We start from the raw sequence: 21530 nt of genomic DNA, 5'->3' as shown, positions 1-21530 counted from the left end.
GCGTGATAATATTTAATAAGGAACATTAGATGAGTGCGAGTTTAAGGGGGTCATTTTTATTTCCATAAAATTGTGCAAAGGGAAATCCAGCGCAACCTCTCATTCTGAAACTGCACATTGAGATTCATTTGTGATTTGTAAGGGGGATTATTTATGTATGTTTAATACAATCTGAAAATGTATTTTTCAGCTCGGGTGGGTCAAAATAGTCTATCCATTCTAAATTGAAAACATTACTTCTGTAACCCAAAACTTGCAGAATTCAAATTCAAGGTATTATGAGCATATTTTAAACTGCACACATATGTTAGCAGCCCACAGCATCATCTCTGCAAGGAAAGCAATAGACCTGAAATAGCTATTTGATGCTAGAATGTATTAGTGTCTTTGAGAAAGAAAAGTTCTTGCATCATTTGCAAAGGCATCTTCATGTGTAATTTGGATAAAGATTTGATGCAAAGGAAGTGCTGAAATGTTGGCTGACAAGTGGCAAAAGCGAAATTAGAAAACCTATTTTAACTTAAAATGCAATATAGATTCCTAATTGATTATCTAAATGGATGTTTGTGTTTCAGAAATAGTGAGATGAATGCAGGCAGGTCATTTATGTTTTTGTAGACAAGCTGTCTGTCATTGTGTAACATTGTGGTGACTTCCCCTACATAAAGCTGAAGACTACCCTTGCCTTGAATTCACCTTGAATTTATTTATTTAAATACATTTGAGTTTGATAAAAAAAAAATCACCTGTTTCTTGCCCAGAATTGTGGGGTGTGCCTGTAGAGTTATGGGGTATTAGATTGGGATTTCTCCCTTGAAGCAAAATATATTCAAATTGACCTAAATATATCTTACAAATGTAGTTTTCATATTCTGAGAGTTCATATTTGTAGGATACTACAAAGTCTCAAAAGGCTCTGAACAGTCAGGAACCAGATATGCTGCAGCAATGCAAAAACCTAGATAATAGATATTTTTCCTTCAATAGCTCCAAAATTCATCCATTGTCATCTTCAATTCCACACCCTTTCCTGTGCCGTTCTGCAATCTTGTATCTTTAGTTTCATCCACTCCCAGGTCTCCCACTCAAGATCTTTACTTCCATCTGTTTTTGCCATCTTTACCTCCAACCCCCACAATCACGTTAGGGCCCCAAAGATCAATGAAGTGTCAAAAAGCCAAAATGTTGGTGCTCCATATCAAACCAAAAATAAGCAAACAAGCAAACAAATGGCTCAAGAAGATGTACTTTTCCCTATGGGAAACCCTTTTACAAATCTAGCCAATAGCATACTTTGTGGATGAGGTGCACCATGAAATACATTACTAATTTCCAAATGTGGTCACTTTCCTATTGAGACTATGGTCGAAAAAGGATAAATGTCATTAGAAATGATCAGTGGATGCACAGCAAGATGTCGCCCAGCAATTCTTTACTCCAGTGATATACATCATGGTGTGAACAAACCTAAAATCTGGCCCCATCACTGATTTGGGTAAGGAAAATATAAATTTAGAGGACAGACAGAAAATGCAAAGAAATCCCCAGACAGCAATCCAAACCACCGGGATTAAAATCATTTCAAAAGATCAATATAGGGGATGGCAATCAATTGAACAAAGGACACGCTGAACATTTTTTTCGGGGTCACATGAAAGGTCTTGCTGTCTACTTTGGTCAGAGCTGAACAGGTGGAGACCCACAGACGTTGAGGGCATGTGGGATGCCTGAACAGTACATAAAGCGTACATTTCATGAAAAACACGTTTCAAATCTCCAGGACTTGCTAAGGGCTCTCAATACAGAGCATTTCATCATAACCTAGGAACCTAACTGAATCGTGTGGAGTTCACTCCAAGGTTCCATGTGATAATATCCCTGCAAAAATGTCATCATACAATAATGGCACCATTTTTTGCAGCGATATTCCTTGGAACCAGTGGGAGACACCCCTGCATCCCCCATATTTTTTTTAAGGGAGCAGGGGACAACCCAGCCATCCACGCTCCCATTTACCCAATATATTATACCCTTAAATAATGTTGCCTATGCAGTTTCCCGGTGACTATATGTATGGAGACATTATTTAAGGGGATAATATTACCTGATACCCACTGCAATACATATGTGGTCAGTTTAGGAGATACTTTTATTTGTGGTATGATGGCATTGAGATAGGGACATGGGAAGCCTATTTCTGAAGGCTTTGTAATCCCTGATGGGGAGGCTGTGACTTCACACCCTGTCCTTTGTCATGATTTTCAACACACACAGTTATTTAACCTATGTCAGGCAGAGTGATTTTCATATGAGGCTTCCTCTACACCACAGGTCAGCATGGCACGCCCTGGAGAGCCCCAACTGTGCCAGGTTTTCGGGATAACCACTGTGTATGTAAATAGCTCCCATTTGGATTCACTTTATTTGAATGTATTTTGAGTGGTTATTTCGAAAACATGTGGCCTCATTACGAGAATGGAGGTAATGAAAAAAGGAAGGCGGAATGGTAATACAGGCATCGTTAACGGGTCAGGGGCATTACGACTCGACAACCCGCCAATACCGGCACCGCCCATACCGTGCCCCCTCATACCGGCATGGGCGCGTACACCTGCCCCTTTGGGGAGTAAATACCGGGATGCCAGTAATAGGAGGACATCACAACCCATGCGGGCATGCAAATACCGGCATCCCGAAGGCAGTAATTAGTGCCTGCATGATGGTGGCCATACAGGCATCGCGGACCACCCTTAAACACCAATCAGCAATCAAGCCAACTGCCACAGGTGCACAGAATCACCACAGGTGGAGTCAAAGGAGCCTGGCCCAGTATAAAAGGAGTACACCCACACACCACACCCCTTCCTACACCAAAATGATACCACTAGTTGTTGCAATCATGGTACTGGAGGACATGCCTATACTGCTACAACTACAGCAACAACAGCAACTACAACAACAACTACAGCAGCAACAACAGGCAGCACAGAGGAGACGCAGGAGGAGAAGGAAGGTGAGACAGGCCCAGCAATTACCACCAGTGCAGCCAGTAGTACCTCGTAGGCAGCCACCAATCCGTTGCATCAGACCCAATCCATTCAATCTAACCCCTGACCAGATCCATACCCTGTGCCGGTTGGACCGGGACACCATCACCACCATAGTGGACATGATAGGCAATGACATTGCCAGCCTCATAGAAATACGCACTGCCATCCCCCTGCTACTAAAGGTGGTGTCTGTGCTCCACTTCCTGGCCACAGGCACCTACCGGCACACAGTGGGGCAGCTGCATGGCATTTCACAACCACTATTTTCACGCATGCTGCAGCAAGTGCTAGATGCCCTCCTGAAGCACGCTAGCACCCACATATCCCTACCACGGACTGGCCAGGAGATAGCCGACACCAAAGTAGGCTTCCATGCACTGGCAGGCATGCCCAATTGTGTTGGTGCCCTGGACTGCACCCATGGGGAATTCGTAGTCCCCCATGCTGTAGAGGCGGTCTACCGCAATCGCAAGCAATGCCACTCCATCATGTGCAGATGGTATGTGACTCCAGCAAGATCATCACACATTGCTTCGCACGATTTCCCGGATCAACACATGATGCCATGGTGCTGCGTAACTCCACGCTACCCTGTCACATGGAGCGACATGCTGGACCACATGACTGGCTGCTTGGTGAGTTGCCTGACTGGCCCACGGCAGTGCTTTGGGGTAGTGATGTGTTGGGATGCATACTCCACCTGGGTGGGAAAGGGGGGATGCATACTCCACCTGAGCGGAGAATGCACGGAGAGCTAAACACTCCTGAGCTGAACCTCCCAACCCCAACATGACACATCACTGGCACACATTTGACCAATTACGTATATCAATGACAACATGTAAGAGGCACAACCTGGCCACCATGGGTATGTCAATGACTGAACAGGATTGCAACTGTGCCAATGTGGCTAGTGTGACCATGCACAGTGTAGTATACACAGCAGAAATGGGAGGCAAAACATAGTCCTACAACCACAGTACATCCGCATCAGCATGCATGATTTCACCCTGCATCATCTGTACAATGCCATCCAGACTAACACACCATATTGAGGTATAGAATACATCTAAACAATATTCGTGCATACCTACAGGGACATGTGCAGGTCGACAGCAAATAGCTGTGGCTAAGACTGTGTATCCTGAAGGTGGCAGCTCAGAGTGACTCACCTAGACCTATCTGTATTCGCTTGTAGGTGATGGAGGATATCCCTTGAAGCCGTGGCTACTAAGCTCTGTGCGGAACCCGCGGAACAGCCATGAGGAGGAGTACAATAGGGTACATACCCGTACCCTCGTTGTGATTGAGCAGACCTTTGGCCTGTTGAAGGTGTGGTTTCGCTGCCTAAGCAGGTCTGGTGGAGCACACCTCTATGCGCCTGAGAAGGAGGCAAAGATCGCCATGGCCTGGGTCATGCTGCACATGTGCGATGGGAGAAATGTACCACTGCCACCTGACATTGACATGCATGCACCGGGTGAGGGTGATGAGGATGAAGATGGAGGGGAAGCAGCACCTCTGCCAGTACGTGATGCACAGGATGGCCGTGCAGTACGGCAATCACTGATTGACGAATACTTCTGACCCACAGGGACGTTGATAGATATGTGTCAGTGACACATTGTATACTATGTCCATGTGGACATGCACACAAGGAATGTGTGGAGTTGGGCACTGTACACTGTCATTAATTAAATGGATACACACAAAATGAACAATGTCCAGCCATTGAATGTTTTTTAACACAACGGGTGTATTGATAACACCTGGAGAAAGTGCATCTCCCCCAACCCCCAGTGAACTCCCAAAAACCCCCAGTGAACTCCCAAAACCCCCCAGTGAACTCCCCCTAATTCACCCGTTCACCACCAACACCATCTGAGCCACTCCCATAGTTCCCCTATACTATTTCCTGTACTTCTTGATGTCCGGGGGCAGCATTTCAGAGTGCTTCGCACTACGTCTTGTTAGACGCACAGGGCTGGAGGGTGCAGAGGAAGTGGGGGCAGAGGAAGCTGGTGTGGTTAATGTGGTGGAAGCCGTGGGGATTTCTACGGCTGGTGCAGGTTGTGGCTGCTGCATGTGCAGCAGAATGGAAGTGAGGACCTGCACGATGGCCCCCAGACTGTCTCTCATCAACAATGCTGAGGCATTGACGGCGGTGCATTGCTGCTATGGCCTGGGCTATCCCACGCCTCGTGTCCTCCCCATCGGCGACATATTGTCTGAGCAGGTCCAACATAGGGTCATGTCTGGCCTCCACCCTCGCTAATCGCGCCTCGAGGTTGTTGGTGGGAGCAGCAGTGGTCGAGGGTGCTGTGACCGGGCCTGTAATGGCAGTGCTGTCCTCGGGGAGGCTGCTGAGGTCAGAATCTTGCAGCAGGGGATTCGCACTGCTGGAGGTGGGTGAGGGCTGAATGTGGGGTGGGGGTGGGCACGGGGCTTGGGGAGCATGTACATGGCACATGGGTCAGTACATCCCAGTCCACATCCTCCTCCACTGGGGTAGCAGTGTTGCTCAGTGGGTCAACAGCCTCACCTTCCACTGATGTAGCCATCTCAGTGTCCACGGTGTCAGGCGTCCTGGGTGCTGGTGTGGGCTGCGAGGCTGCCTCGGAGGTGGTGTTGTTGGTGGCCACTGTCTTTGGCCGGGATGTGGATGCCCTTGCGGTTGGATCCTCGCTGGCATCTTCTCCATCAGTGCCTGGGGGGGTAGAAGAGATGCAGGGGATCAGTGATGGTATTACATGCTAGATGCATTATAGGGTGCTGTCGAGTATTACATTTATCATGCATTCATATCTTACAGGTGTGTCACACAGGGTGGTATGAAGGGGGCATTTTGGTGTTTGATGCATGGCAGGTGGCATGCCGTTGTGTTGGGGTTTGTGTGATGTATTACATGGGCACGGTCCATGTGTGTTGGCTGTGTGTTGGTAATGGGATTGGCACTCAGCATGCATTTCAGTGTGGCAGGGTTTGGGCCTCCATCTGCACAAGGATATGTTCATGTGTGTTTTGGGACATGCATTGCCTTGCCTAGGCTCTCTTCCACATCACTTGTACTACGTCATGGCTTCCCCTACAGGGATCTGCAGGGTCACTCAACTCCATCTGCAGATACCCGTCTCCATCTCCCCAAATCCCTCGATGGACTCCATCTGAACAAAAATGTGCTTGCAGTCTCGTCCCAGCTTGTCAGTTTGGCAGGTGAGTGGGGACTAGAGATGTAACGGTATAACGGTATACCGTTAAAGATACCGTGAACCACTTAATTGAACAATAATAACCGTCACATTGTTTATACCGGTATACCGTTTATACCGTTAACTGTGCTTTTCAATCTGATTTGGAAATGCTGCAGTAAGCAATTGCTGCGCAGTCTTGGTCTTGCACTGTTTGATGTGCCATCTGCCAAGTAGTTTCAGTTGGAGCAGTTTTTAATGCCATTCCATAAACCACACTTGTCTGACCAGACACAAAATCAGTATGTTAGCAATAGGAAGAATAAATACAGTGCCAAGAAGGAAAAAGGGTTTACTTTGGGTTGGCTGCTTTGGGGTTTATATATTTATAATGGATAATGTTTGCTAAACATATGACAATGGGGGATTTCCCTGGTTCTATAATTGAATTTACATATAATAAGTCACACTGCGAAATTCACTCATCTGTGTGGTTATTCCCTGCTGCCATACCAAAGGGTAAGATGCCCGTAATTACTGAACACCTTTTGGCCCGCAAGTAAACTAACAGCTGTAACGTAAAGAGAGCGTGCGTGTGTATGCACACAAGCGTATACTACCATCAGCACCCATTGATCTGTGGCATGCAGGTTATAAAGATGGCAACATATTCATCTTCACCAGTAGCCAGTGGGGAGCTAAAAGCCTAAATGACCACTTAAGAAAAGCTATCCAGTTTGCTTTACCAGTCACAGCAGCCCCCCCTCTCCTCTCCACACGTGTGTTTGTGTTTGGTGGAAGCAAGAGGTGGCATTTCAGTGGAAAGTATGTTGAAAAGCCCACTTCTGGCCCTGGGTGCCTGGTTTTGTTTGTGATGATAAATCTGATAATGTATGACCTTTTTTTGATAAGATTGGTTAACTCCACCTGCTATACCGCGATAACCATGATATACCGTCATTTGGCAAGAAGGTTATCGTACCACCATAAAACTAATACCGTGACCCCCCTAGTGGGGACCCCCGCCTGTGGACATGGCCTCCCTCCTGTTACTGGCCAGGATATTCCGAACCCTGACGCGGAGGTCATGCCACCTCTTTTTGCAGTCCTTAACTGTCCGTGGGGTGGTGCCGGCTGCCGACACCTTGAGGGCTACCTCCTCCCAGCTTTCCTTTTTGCGCTGCTGCACCTCCCTCTTCAGGTTCTGCAGGTTGATCTCATCTGCATGTGCTGCAAGTGTGTCTGCCAGCATGATAAGTTCTGCATCTGAAAAAACGCTTTTTGCGCAGGAGGGGGGTTGTTTTCCGGGTAGCGTTTGACATGGTGAAGGGATTGGCACTGATCTCTCCTGAATGCAAGTGGTGGTTTGGGAGGATGGCAATGGATTGTGTTTTTAATGATGGCCGCCGCCGCATTTCCCGTTCCGACGCGATGACGTTACTTCCGGGTCCGGTATTACGAGCCCGGTATTAGCATGATGTTATTACCGGGTCGGTATTAAGGGATTCCTCCTAGGCGGAGGCGGTTTCGGCGGGTCCCATGATAGTGCTATCGGGAGGTTGGAGGGCCTTTAGCAGCATGCCGGTATGGCCATCACCGGCATGTGGGTTGGCACGTGCTTGCGCACTTGTAATCACCCGCTATTAGGGCATCATACGAGCACGGACCCGCTCAAACCTCCATACCAGTAATGACCCCGTTTTTACCGCGCTCCTCGTAATGAGGCCCATAGAGTCGATTTGGCTCTTGAGAAACAGGCTTGGAGACTATTTAACTACACCAATAGCAATTTCTTAGGTTGCAACGTACCAGGCTCCTATGAACCAAAAGCAACAACACTTGCGACAAAAAATACCACTTAGTCTACTATCTGTTTTTCAGGTGAGTTTAAAGGAAATGTGCCCTGTAGTATACATATGTGTGACACATTTTTAACAAGAATTCTGGCAGAAACGGGGAGATGAGAGTATTTCACAAAAATACCTAAATTTTAACGCTAGCAAAAATTATTTTTCTATCTGCCATTGCCAGCTGACTTCTGCAAAGCCCTTTTTTTAATCCGGAAGAGAAAGCTTTTACAGAGTAATATGCTCTGGACACCACTTTTCCTCAGGCTAGGTTTCCTGCGTAAATCATCTATGAAGGGTCGATCGTGAAAGGTTCAACCTGGTCCACCAATCCTAGCCCAGCTCCTAAATAGTCTAGACTCTCCTATCTAGTCTGGCCTTCACCTTTGAGCAACTCCTCTTCACCTGGCTACAGGGGTAGCATGTCCTCCCATCAGCATTTTATTCTTTCAAAATTGACTTCCGAGAGATTCCACGGAGACACTGTAACTTTGCATCATTCTGGCGCAATAGGCTTTCAATGAAAGCATGTAACGTGCCTGCTGTACATGCCCCCCCTCTTCCCCATCAGAGGTGCTCTCTCCTATGTTGTTGATGTTGTTTCACCCTTGTGAAGGAAGGATCATTTGAAGATATTGCAATCTTGGGAGGGGCATAGTAGGCCGAACTTGAATTTATCTGAAAATGTTGCATCAATCCATTTTCATTCTGCCAATATATTCCTTGAATATGTGTGGATGCCAGTGAATTTGAAGGGGGGGCTGAAAAGGCCGCAAAGGGATACCATTTCTGCCTGTCTGCTGCATCCACAAAGGAAACCGGGTTTCTGGATGGAAGGGCTTCATGCCTCCCACCTCCAGCAGATTTGCAGGTACCTATGATGGAGTGTATTAAGAGAAGTGACTCGGAAGTGGCTGTTTTGCTGGGACATACACTCCTTCCTTCAACCTGTGGACATTGATTGACGATTTTTATTAGCCACACCCCCATTGTCATTAAATAGAGCCCGCCGCACGCTCCTGCGCACGCACTCTGAGAAGTGGATCGGAAGTGGCTGTTTTGCTGGGACATACTCTCCTCTCCTTCCTTCAACCTGTGGACATTGATTGACGGTACTTCACTCCACTTCACTTCACTTCAAGGAACTTATATTGGACCTAAACTATGGACATCTATGGACCCTCTAATATAGTTATACGTTTTATAGTATAATAATAGTGTCCTAACACCTATTTCTCTACATATTTTTCAGATTCTTATTAGCCACACCCCCATCGTCATTAAATAGAGCCAGCCGCGCGCTCCTGCGCGCGCACTCCGAGAAGTGGCTGTTTTGCTTTTCTGCTGCTCGGCAAGTGGCAAGCGAGCAAGTGCACAGCAGAACTCTTTGTTTACTTTGTTTGCCTATTAGCGTTATTGTCATCTTTCTCTTGTCTCCCTGGCCCTCGCTATTGAGAGTGTGTGCGGGACCAGGAGAGGCTTTCTCTCACACTGCATCATCGGCATATGTTGGCGTGTGGACGCGTGGTCGCTGCACTGAGAAGGTAGCGGTACACGTTCCCAGGTCCGCTTCTTGCACTAGGTAAGCAAACGGTTGCTTGCACTGTCATACTGCACAAAGTTTTACTGCTGTCTTACTGTCTAGGCGCTTAGGCGCTCTGTGTGTTCTAGGTGTTCTAGGTGTTCTGGGTCCATGTGCCCCTTTTCGCATTTTATACCTGCTTCTTTTGGTTAACAAGCTGGATTACAACAATACCAACTATTACCATTAAGCTTTACACTATATTATTTTCTCTTTCCCTTTACTGTCAGTGTTTTATTCTGATTAGTTCATTGACATGGATGATTATGAAAAGGAACTAGCCATGCACACAAATCTGCGTAATCGTCGCATTTCTGTTCCCAAAATGATCTCCCGCCCTAAAAAAGGCACAATACATGGAAATTCGATTAACGACTATTTTGGGAAAAGGCCAAGTGTCACCTCAGAGGCTGAGATTGTTGAGATTGCTTCTCTCAACTCAGCATCTGTTGACTTGGTCTCTGAGCTGACTAGTGATCTGTGATGTGTTATGTGGCCCCATGGAAATCAAACATGATTGTATTAATGGCGTTGATGGTGTTAATGATATGCATATGGACCCACATGTTGCCATCAATACCATTTCAAGTCTCCTTGACCCAAAAGCTAATGATTTCTTGCCTAATGCGACGCAATTGCCGTCTGTCAACGTTGAGTTGGGTGGCCTAAATGGCAATGAAGGACTACATGGTAATATGAGCACTGCTGCCATTGTGCATAGGGAATTTAACAGTCAAACCACAAGTGCTATTGATATATTAAACTCTCAGCTTGTGGACTTAGACATCGAGTATATGGGCATTGACCCTGAATGTCCCTTGTTGATGCAGCTGCTACCCCCTTGTATTTTACCCCCTCCCCTAAGATGGCTCTGGTTCCCTTGTCTAATGTTAAAGAAGCCATTAACACTGAGCCAGCTCCAAAGTGTGTCTCCGAGTATAACTCCAATATACCACCTGTATTTAGCTTCACTTCTAACAGAAAGCCTGGAAAGACTGTTTGCTCACCTAGAAATGTGATTACTGACCATGGGGAAGGATCAAGAGAAAATGACGCAGACACTAGCATGAACTCTGATGAAATGTTTAACGCCCTCGAAAACGTACTTTCAATGTTACTTGAGAAGTGTTTTATTTATTTATTTAAATTTATATAGCACGCAAGCAGCCCACGGGCATGGAGGCGCTGTTACTTGTGAGAGCTTAGTTACAGAGGTACAGGAATGGTAGCAGTCGTTGGTACATTATAAGTATTACATACATAATACAATACTTACAGCTTATGCAATTGGTCATTACATTCCAGTTTATGCAGTGGGTCATATGTATAGTATTCATGCTGATGCTAGGGACCTTATGTGAAGAGGATGGTTTTCATAGCTTTACGGAAGGCGATGAGGGAGGCCTCACCTCGGATAGTGGGAGGTAGGGCATTCCAGTGTGTGGGTGCAAGATATGGGAAGCTGGAACCACCCACTCTGGCTCTTTTTACTAGTGGCACATAGAGCATGTTGGTATAGGGTGATCTGGTTGGCCTTGTGGAGGAGACAGGGTGGATCCTTTCCGAGAGGTAAACGGGAGCAGTGAGGTGAATGCACTTGTGGGTCAGTGTAAGAGCTTTGAAGACGATTCTTTCACACCTAGAAACAAAAATCGATGTGTAATCCTTGCTAATCCATACTAGGCTTAAAGAGTTATGCTGTAAAGAGTGTGTAAGTAAGCGTGTGATGCCATATGCAACAGTCCCCATAGTAGCAAAATTGAAGACACAAACTAAAAAAAGTATTGATGTGAATGCTGGGAAGAAGCCTTTCTCTGCTAAAAGGAACCCCCACAAGCTCACCAAGCTTTTATGTATAGTAAGAGAATTGTGAAAAGGAAAACGTTCCCACATGCCGATCCCAATGCTGCTGTAACTATTGATAACTGTGCTGCGGAGGTACCACCAGCCATAATCATTGATGATGATAATGTACAAGGACAAGTGGGTGCTAAAACAAAGGCTAAAGTGCGGCCCAGTAAATCCACTGATGCTGCGTCTGACTCAATATGTGTGTTAGATGAACCTGAGGGGCAATTAGCCAAGGTTAATACACCTATATTGAAGCAGCTGTGTGCAGCAGTGCCTGTTCAAAAAAATGGTGTTGCAGTAGCGTTGCAGCAAATGACACTGCCTGATGCCTGGGTGTTGAAAAATCCTGCCAATGGTATATCTAATAGTTGTGTAAAGGAAGCATCCAATGTTGGAATGTTGTCTGCGCTACAAATCACCCAGGTGTATATGGATGCATCTCCTCCTCCGCTGAATCGCTCAGCGATCCTGAGTATATTCAAATCCATTGTGCCCTTGCGGGTAATCTCCTGCAATGATATCCATTTGGTTGATCAGTTGGAAATAACAAACAGATATACTTCTAACATATGCTATGAGGCTGAAAGCACTTTGAAATATGTTTTGTGCTATGAGGTGGACCTATTACGTATGGGCTATGCTGCACATAAAGTAATGATACCAGCTGTGAAATCCCGAACTAATTTATTACAGCAGAAGCCCACTCTTATTGATCCTCCTGCCCCCCCACCAACCCAATCAGGAACCTGGGCCAAAGGTGAATTGTGGGAAAGGACTAGCAACCCATCGGCCAACTCCACCTGTTCCTCCTACAAGAAATCCCCCAGCAATGAATGTGGCTAACAGTGGTACTGACCTCATTCCTGAGGGATATTGGCAATGGTTACCACTGACTTTTAAATCCCATTTTGCAGAGTCCCTTAATTGACTGCACTCCTTACAACTGTTATATTCATGGAATATGAGAGGCTACTCACATTTATTTGAGGCGGAAGGTCTTATTGAATACCTGTCAATTTTTAAAATTGTTGCATTCCAAGAAACTTGGTTGTCCTCTGAGATCCAGCTTGACGATAGAAGTACCGTACATCAGGTAGCTACTAAGGGCCCTTTGGGACGTCCAAAAGGGGGACTGTTGATATCTGTCCAATCACCATGGAAGATTGTAAAGCTCCCCTTGTCCACCCAATATGTGTTAGTTGCAAAGCTAACTTGGCTATTGAAAGTCATAATAGTTATCAATGTTTACGATCCTCCTAATATGGTTCATACCATAGAAAATGTGCGTACTGTAGATGCTGTTTTAAAGATGTATAATCATCGTCATTCAATCTACCTATTAGGCGATTTGAATGCTAAAATTGGTGACCTCAGCAACAACCTCGAGATGAATGATGGGCTGCGATATCAGCAACCCTCCAGGAATCTAATAGGCAAGGCTGTAAATGGGCTAACCTCACTAATAGCCATGGTCTAGTAAAACTAAACGGACTCACTCCAGGTGATGCTTCGATGAAATATACCAGGGTTGAAGGAAGATCAGCCGCCATCCTTGATTATATTTTCACTAACAACTTGGGCCTCCACCCTAAAAGAGACATGGGTATTGTGCAACGTGAAGAAAGTGATCACTTCCCCCTATGCCTTTTGTATGCATTCCCGAGTAAATGTGATGTTAGAACCGATCATGATGAAAATGGGATGATTCATGTGAATGAAGGTAAAAACAGAATAGTCTGGCATAGTCGTAATCTTGAATATGTCACTCATGTGGTATCTGTTTTGTTACCTGAGTTTATTAAGGAAGGGCTCTCGGGTATAATGTCTGCGAGCCAAATTTTGTCCCAATTTAGTTTGCCAATGCTGAACATTCACGAGCATGTGTGTGAACATAGGACCTATAAATCTGCTGGTGAATGGCCCAACATTATGTTACCTCGAAGGGTGGGCAATGACAATATAATTAGAGAAGCAAAAAGCACCTTTGTAATGCAATCAGAATGGTAGTGAAGAAAACTGATCCAACATTATCTATTCAGGCTGTAGCATGTCACATTAAAACACTCAAAACGGATTACAAAAAGTGGGTAAAACTACATAAAAGGGAAACTGAAATACATCTATGGAAAACAATTGCAACAATGGCTTTGTCTAACAACAACCAAGGCATCTGGCATCTCCTTAGAAAACTTAAAAAAATGGATCTGTCCATTAACTGTATTTCCGAGGATACATGGGCCCTATACATTAGAGATACTTTGGGAAAAACTGAATCGCCCATTAACATTCTCCCATTGCCTGATGCCACATGGGATTGCAATGTATCTGTATCCAATATTGTTAGGATCATTGATAAATTGAAAAATTCACAGGCGGCAGGCCCCGATGGTGTCTGCAATCTAGTAATTAAAAAACAACCAGCTCTATGGGGTGCTGCACTATTGCTGTTATGTAAACAAGTTGGTAGGTCAGGTGTGATCCCTCCATTGTGGCAAACAAGCCATGTTCTAACCCTATACAAAAAAGGTTCCTGGGACAACCCGGCTAATTTTAGAATGCTTGCAATGCTTGATGTTTCTTCAAAGATTTTCACTAAGGTACTACTTCAAGAATTGAATGTATGGATTGCTGCTTCTAATATTTTACCCTCAAATCAAATAGGTTTTCGTGAGAAATCCAGTACTATGCATAACCTATTGATATTAACATCTGCAATTGAGCATGATTGGGCCAAACGGCATTTAGATGTATATTTTGCCTATATAGATTTCTCTGCCGCATTTGATACCATCCTACGCAACAAATTGTGCCATAAACTAAACTCTTGGGGAATCCCACAAGGTCACTTGCGGATGTTGATGTTGCTTCACACAGATACCTCGGTAAGAATAAGACTCAATGCTGCTGGCAGGTTATCGAAAAATATGGCAACTTGTGGGGTGAAACAAGGGTGCATGATAGCGGCAATTCTCTTCAATCTCTACCTGTCCGATATGATGAATGCCTTTAATTGAACTAATGCCAATCCCGTGAAAGTAAATGTTGTGATTGTTGAATGGCTCGTCTATGCGGACGACCTGTTGATACTGGATTATACACCAGCCGGTCTCCAGCATATGCTTGATTCCCTAGTGGCCTACTCTGCCGCCAACGGCTTGACCATAAATATCGATAAAAGCAAAATTATGGTCTTTTCTAAAAAATGAAGACCCAAAAGATATTTGTGGAATCTGGCCTCAAAAAAGTTGGAACAAGTTACATCATACATCTTGGTATCATTGTGGACGAGAAGCTCACATGGGAATCCCAATGGTCAGCACTTCAGAATAGGTGTATTGTGTCCACGAATGCCTTGAGTGCTTTTATTGGTCAAAACAGTGGCTTTTCTGTCACTTCGTTTGTAAATATCTACTTGGCTAAAATACGATCAATGATTCTATATGCCGCCGAGATATGGGGTCACTCTTTTGTCAAACGCATGGTGGTATTCGAGGCCAAACTCTTGAGGAAGTTATTTCGGTTACCACACAACCTCAGTGTGGAATACTTGTATTTGGAGTTTGCCATCAAAGGTATTTGGTGTGCCTATACATCTCAATGTGTGTTGACCTATGAAAAGGTGGTTACCTTAGCAAATGATATGATTATTGTGCCATACGTGCAAGCGTATCTTTGCCTAGAAGGTAATATGCATGTTGGTACTCTTGGCACCCTACAAACATCTTATAGAAAATGGTTGCCTGTGAGTACTCCTGGAAAATTAACGATCGCTGCTCAAAAAAGAGACATAAAAAAGAAAGTGTTTGAGTTCTAGAATGAGCAAAATGTAACTAGTGTTGCCTCAAAGTCAAATAGTGGCCCATATCTTGAAGAGTATCTAACTAGAACCACACCTCCAAAATATATCGTGGCATATCCCAGCGCTAGCACTTTTCATACTTACCTTCTAATGAAATTTAATATGACGGAAGCACTTGCAACCAAAGGCGATATCACTGGTATCCCGCACGAAATGAGGAAATGTCGTCTATGTGGCAATAATGTCTCTGAGTCACTTTATCATTTAAATATTAATTGTGAAAGTCTGACTGCGATTAGAACCAAATCTTTTAAATCTTTTAACAATGCAATTGACATGACTTATACAACTGAATTATGGATCTCTTTTATGAGAGGTAATGACACAAATCTAATATATTATTTTGTTATTCTTTATGTAAAGATTGTGGCAATTTTAAAATGTATTGAATGATGAATTTTAATGTGTGTTGGATGTTATATTTTAGAATTGTGATATTTTAACTTATATTGATCACCTGTATATGTTGTATGTCTCTGTGTTATACAAAGCCTTTTGGCTAAAAGTATATCTAAATAAATAAATAAATTAAGTGCCCTGTTAACAGAGCAATCAGGTTCACTGCACACACATTTGTATGCACACTGCTGAGGACATATGCTCTGTTAAAAATATCTGTAATTCCCTGGCACATTCACTGCACCTGAGAATTGCACAGCACAAACTCATAGAGTGGTGCGTGAAACCATCAATCTGTAAGTGTTTGAAAATGGTCACCCAGATTGTTAAAGGAGGTCAAAGAATTGCCCAACCAGGGTGGGTGCAGTTCTAGACTTAACCGCGCATTATGGGAGCCCACTCCAATGTCCTGGAGGGTGCACACGCACAGACACTGTCAGTGTGTTTTATGTCCACTGACAGTGTTTGCATAAGTGTACCCCTGCAGGGTTGCCTATGGAGCCATTCAGCTGGGTTGCAGACAGTCAACACATCCTGCGATGCCCGTTTGCCTGTGCAAATGCCATCTTTCAGGCCCACTTGTGAAAAGGGGAGTTCTCCAAATGGACTGGGTCTGGGACATAGAACATGCATTGGTACAGTGAACAGTGTGTGCACTCATTTTCATAAAGCTACAAACCCATGCAAATGACTGCACACCTAGATTGGTACATGTTCCCACGTAAATAGCGAAACTGCTTTCAGTGTTACAGACATTGTTGTGTGATCACTTCTGTAAAACGAAAGTGCAGCCACCACAGGGCAAATGGATCTATGTTTTTTCTATGGGGGGGCATGCATTAGATAATATATTAACACTTTGGTCATCTCCAAGAACCAACATTCATACCAGGAACAGATAGGATGAGATTGGCCTATTGGCAATTAAGGAGATATCCTGCCAGGATGTGAAAGTCCATGGTGCCACCTCACTTGTGACAGTCTCCGTCCCAGTGCCTTCAGTCTTTTAGAAGCACTATCGCCGTGGGAAATCCCATCCCCTACAGCCTACTTTTTCACAACAGGGAAAGGGTCACCATAGTGTTGCGGGAGTCTCGGACAGGACAAAGAGTCATCCCTGTTAGTCATTGCCTCTAGCCGCCTAGGCAGTCTAACCCTTCAGCCATTCCTGCTTTCATCTGCAGCTTTCTCTGGGGACCACTTCTCTTCTTCCCAAATGTAATTAAGCGAAAACATAAGTTACTTAAGCCTTTCGTCCAGTTCTGTCTTTTTCCTTTTTTCCTGTTTACACTTGTAAAGCAATATTTAGAAGGTTTGCTATTCATTCAGCTTTTGTTAAAATGTATGTGTGTACGATCCCTAATGGGAATGTAAATTGCCCGATAACTTCGGATTAGGGGTGAGCTTTAAACATTAATTTTTCTTTTTTAAATAACACTGTTCTGTATTTCTGGACTTTTTGGAGTAATTCTGTGCTATAATACAAATAAATGTGTATTTATTTTAAGATCATGGCCATGTCAAAGAAAGTCTAGTACGGGCCACTGATGATATTGGAGAAAATAGTTGTTCTTATGTTGTATAATGACAAGCGTTTTGCAAATCCCTAAAGCAAATGGTCTGTACCAGACGGCAAGTCCTTTACATTCCAGATGTCGAAGCCTTGACACACTGATGCATGATGGAATGCTGAGTATTTGGGAAAACGGTTAGAGACTTTCATGCAGGGTCGCTGGCGGGCAATCTGTCTCCCATAAGTGGCGTCTGGGCTGCGCTAGTACCCCAACCACTGCTCTGTAACCATTGCCTATTACGCCATTTATTATGGGAGCCCATGACACCTATAAACCAACTTCCTCTCAATAAGTTAAGGAGACACCTGAGATCTTCTGAAGGAAATGGATTTTTTAATCAGTGTACCTTGACCTGAAGGGAAGGGCCAGGAGTTCCGAAGAGTGACACTTTCCAACTCCCCCATCTCAGGCTGAGTTGTACACATCCTTGCCCTTCATGAAATAAGTGAAGATAAGGGCGGTGTGCATTATTTTGCTGTGGTGGTGGATAGTGCATATGCAGTACCTGCTGTGCACTGCTTTTGTGCATAGCACAGTTAAATACTGCGATGCGAGTATCCAGCGCAGCAGTGTTCGGCGGCTGGTAAGAGCAAAGGCATACGTGCGCAGGTACGTACGTATGTATGTACATAGTTCAGAGAAAACCTGATTGACTTTTGCAAACATTCTATTGCTTATAGCCTTTGACAATCTTAACTCGGATGATCTGCCAAAACAGGGGCTTTGCTCTTTTCAAAGGCAAATGGACCACATGGATTGGTGTAGGCTAAACTTACCTAAATTAACCAGTTTGGGATGGCCTGCTACCATTGGTGGCAATACCCGACTGATTTGTGTATGGCTGGACCCCTTTTGCAATGGCACAGATGGGCTAAAAACAGTGGTGTCGAAGGCTACCCAGAGCATTGCCAGTGGGAAGAGGTGCAGAGTCGAAGACAAACATACAGGAATTGAGTAAAAGGAAGGCAATTTCTGCTGTACATTAAAGATGCTGAGAGAATGCTGCCATGTATGTCAGGAAATAGGAGTGAAACATTTTGGGACTTAATTAAACCTAGAGGAACCCAAGATTTTTTACAGGCACAGGCGGTCAGTGATGCAGGGTCAAGTACTTCTCTGACCTATACAGTGTAGATGGGTTGGAAGGATCAGTGAGCTGGTCCCAGGTGGAATGGAGTGGGGTTATGGTATGGGAACTGGGGGATGTTACTTACCTGATAAAGAGAAGTAAGCGGTCGAATGCGCCGGGCCCAGGCGGATTGTCTAATCTGATTTATGAAGACAATCTGGTAGTTTGGTCAAAAGTGCTTTCGGACCTATTTACTGACATTCTTGTAAACAAATTGTTTCCCTCCACTTGGTCTGCGGATACTATAATTCTGATTTTCAAAGAAGGTGATAGGTCTTCACCCTTATATTATAGACCAATATACTTGTTGGATGCTTCTAATAAAATTTTTGCAAACATTTTATTGAAAGTTCTGCAAAAATGGGCACTGGAATCAAAGTATAGATGTGTTTCAATCAGGCTTTCGCCAAGGGTTGAGTACTGCTACAAATTGTTTTGTTTTAGACCTACTAGCGCACCAAGCCAAGACTCAATCTCGGCCTGTATTTTTAGCCTTTCTAGACATTAGTAAGGCCTTTGATTTGGTGAATAGGTCTCTTTTGTGGAAAAAGCTATATGATCGGGGGTGCCCGGCTGCTTTATTAGGTATTCTGGAGGCGCTACATACAGATACAAGGATTAGGGTCAGGCTTGATGACTTTGGAAATTATTCACCCTGGATACAGACAAATAGGGGCCTAAGACAGGGCTGTGTTCTGGCCTACTTCCTTTTCTGTTTTTATTTGCTGGGGTTGGGAGGCCATTTAGGAACATTTAATAACTTCCCCCCAAGACTGGGCTCCATGGTTATCCAATATTTACTCTATGCGGACGATATTGTTTTATGCGATTTAACAGCTATTGGTCTGCAGAGAGCATTAACAGTTGTGGAATGTTTCTTGGGGAGTCTGGATTTAACATTAAATACAACAAAATCTAAGGTGCTTGTTCTAAAAGGGGGGGGGGAGTTGTAAAACATTACCTTGGCATTTGAAAAATGGCAAGTTAGAAGTAGTAAACAAGTTTGTGTATTTAATTTAGGCCTATTAATATACAACAAAGTTACAGGGCCAGAACCCCAAGAAGACCTTAGGGTAAAATTCTTAGGGGCACTTGTGAAGCTGCGAGTATTTGATGGTAAATTTGGCAGATATTCACTTTTACCAGTTTTGAAACTATATAAACATCAATTAGTTCAAAAACTTATTTATGGTGCCCAAACTAGGAGTCAGCTCATAGATTGGCCTAAATTGGAGGGTGTTTTGTGGAGTGGTCTTTTGCAACTACCACAGTCAGTATCCCTTGCAGGGATCCTGTTTGAACAAGGACAGCTCCCCATTCAGACAACGGTAGACTGTGGAAAGCTACAGTTATTTATAAATATTTTGAACCTCCCTATGACTTCGGTTTTCAAGCAGCTAAACCAGGTGAAGTCACAGGGGGGATGTAGGGTCCTCATGGACTTGGTTACGAGCTGTGAATTAATGCTCCAATGTGCAGATATATCTATTGAAGAACTGGGCCTTACTCCAAAAGTAGCCAAGTTAAGATGGTGCAGATACGCTTGGACAAATGTGAGAAGTATGATTATGGACTCTAAATGTTTTGGTGATCATTTTGTGTGGTCTTGTAAAAGCTTTAAAGTACCGGCACCTTACCTGAAAAAACACCCATCGATAAGCTTTAGGACTCAAGTATTAAGAATAAGGTTGAACTTGGTTCTAACCAACAAAATATTGGGCCGGCGACTTAAAATTCCACGAGACCAAACATTGTGTCACCATTGTGTCACCATTGTAAAGGCCAGATTGAGACTTTAAAGCATCTATGTGTGTGCTGTCCTAATTTGGAAATTTTGAGATCTCATTTTGTAATGAATTGAGTTTGAGTATTCATGTTTTAGAGGTTTTAAAGAATGCTGCAGTACTTTTATAGGAGGATGTAATGTTTGAATTTTTGTAAACTTTTCTATGGATTTTAACAATTCAAAATTGTTGATATGTTGATAATATGTATTGAAATCTGAATGTGAAGTGAATTGTATTGATTTGATAATATAACTCTTTTGTATCATGTTTTTTAAAACTGTGTTAAAAGTACATTTGTACTATGGAACATAATAAAATAAAATAAATAAAAACATTTAAAAAAATTGCCAGTGGTTCAAATGTATTCAGAACCTTCCAACCATCACTTTTTTGGTTGTAGTTTGTCTCCCTATGAGGGTATGCTGAGACCTGGGTCACTTCCTCGCTGTCCCATAGGGAACCAAGCTGCACTTCACTAAGAAGGCTCAACAAGGCCAAAACATGTCTGGGGTTGCTTGTGTTTCCATGCAGAGGGGACCTGGCCTAGTAGTTTGGGCTGGGCTGCTACCACTGGTGGCAGTACCTGACTGCTTTGCATATGGCCGGACCCATTTTGCAATGGCGCACATGGGCTAAGTAACGGGGGTGTGGAAGGTTGAGCAGAGCTTTGCCAGTAGTTCAGATTTATTCAAAACCTTCCACCCTCCACTTTTTTGGCTGGAAAATACCCTGTCACTGTGGCCTTATGGTCGTGCTAGTGCTTCATCCGATCCTGGCTGGCCAAATACAATGTCCACCATATCTCGTGTAGGGTGTGAGGGGTTGCCCTCCCATCCCTCTTTCACTAGACAGAGGGGACCTCTTATGTGGTACATAAAAAGAAGCTCAATGGGGGCTAAACCCTATTCCATTCTGTGGCACCTCCCTGTCTATAGGCGAACAGAAGGCATGGCAAGAGAATATGCCATTTTCTCCTCTGGTGCACTTCCAAGACACCAATCATGACTTTCAGGGTTTTGTTGAATCGCTCAAAAATCCCATTTGTTTGTGGATGGAAGGATGTGGAAAACCAGTAGGTGACTCCACACTCTTCCCACATAGCCTTCATATATGCTGATATGAAGTTTGATCCCCTGTCAGAAACGACTTCTTGGGGAATCCAACATCGGAGAATATCGAAATCAGATCCTCTGCACCCACTGGGGCTTTGATGATCCTCAGGAGGACAGTGTGAGGCTATCCCATGGTGTGGTCTACAACCACC

The sequence above is a fragment of the Ambystoma mexicanum genome, chromosome 8 (genome assembly GCF_040938575.1).
Source record: "Ambystoma mexicanum isolate Mex_15411 chromosome 8, UKY_AmexF1_1, whole genome shotgun sequence".
Lineage (NCBI taxonomy): Eukaryota > Metazoa > Chordata > Amphibia > Caudata > Ambystomatidae > Ambystoma > Ambystoma mexicanum.
The sequence above is the reverse complement of the archived record's forward strand: the minus strand, read 5'-3'. Positions refer to the sequence as shown.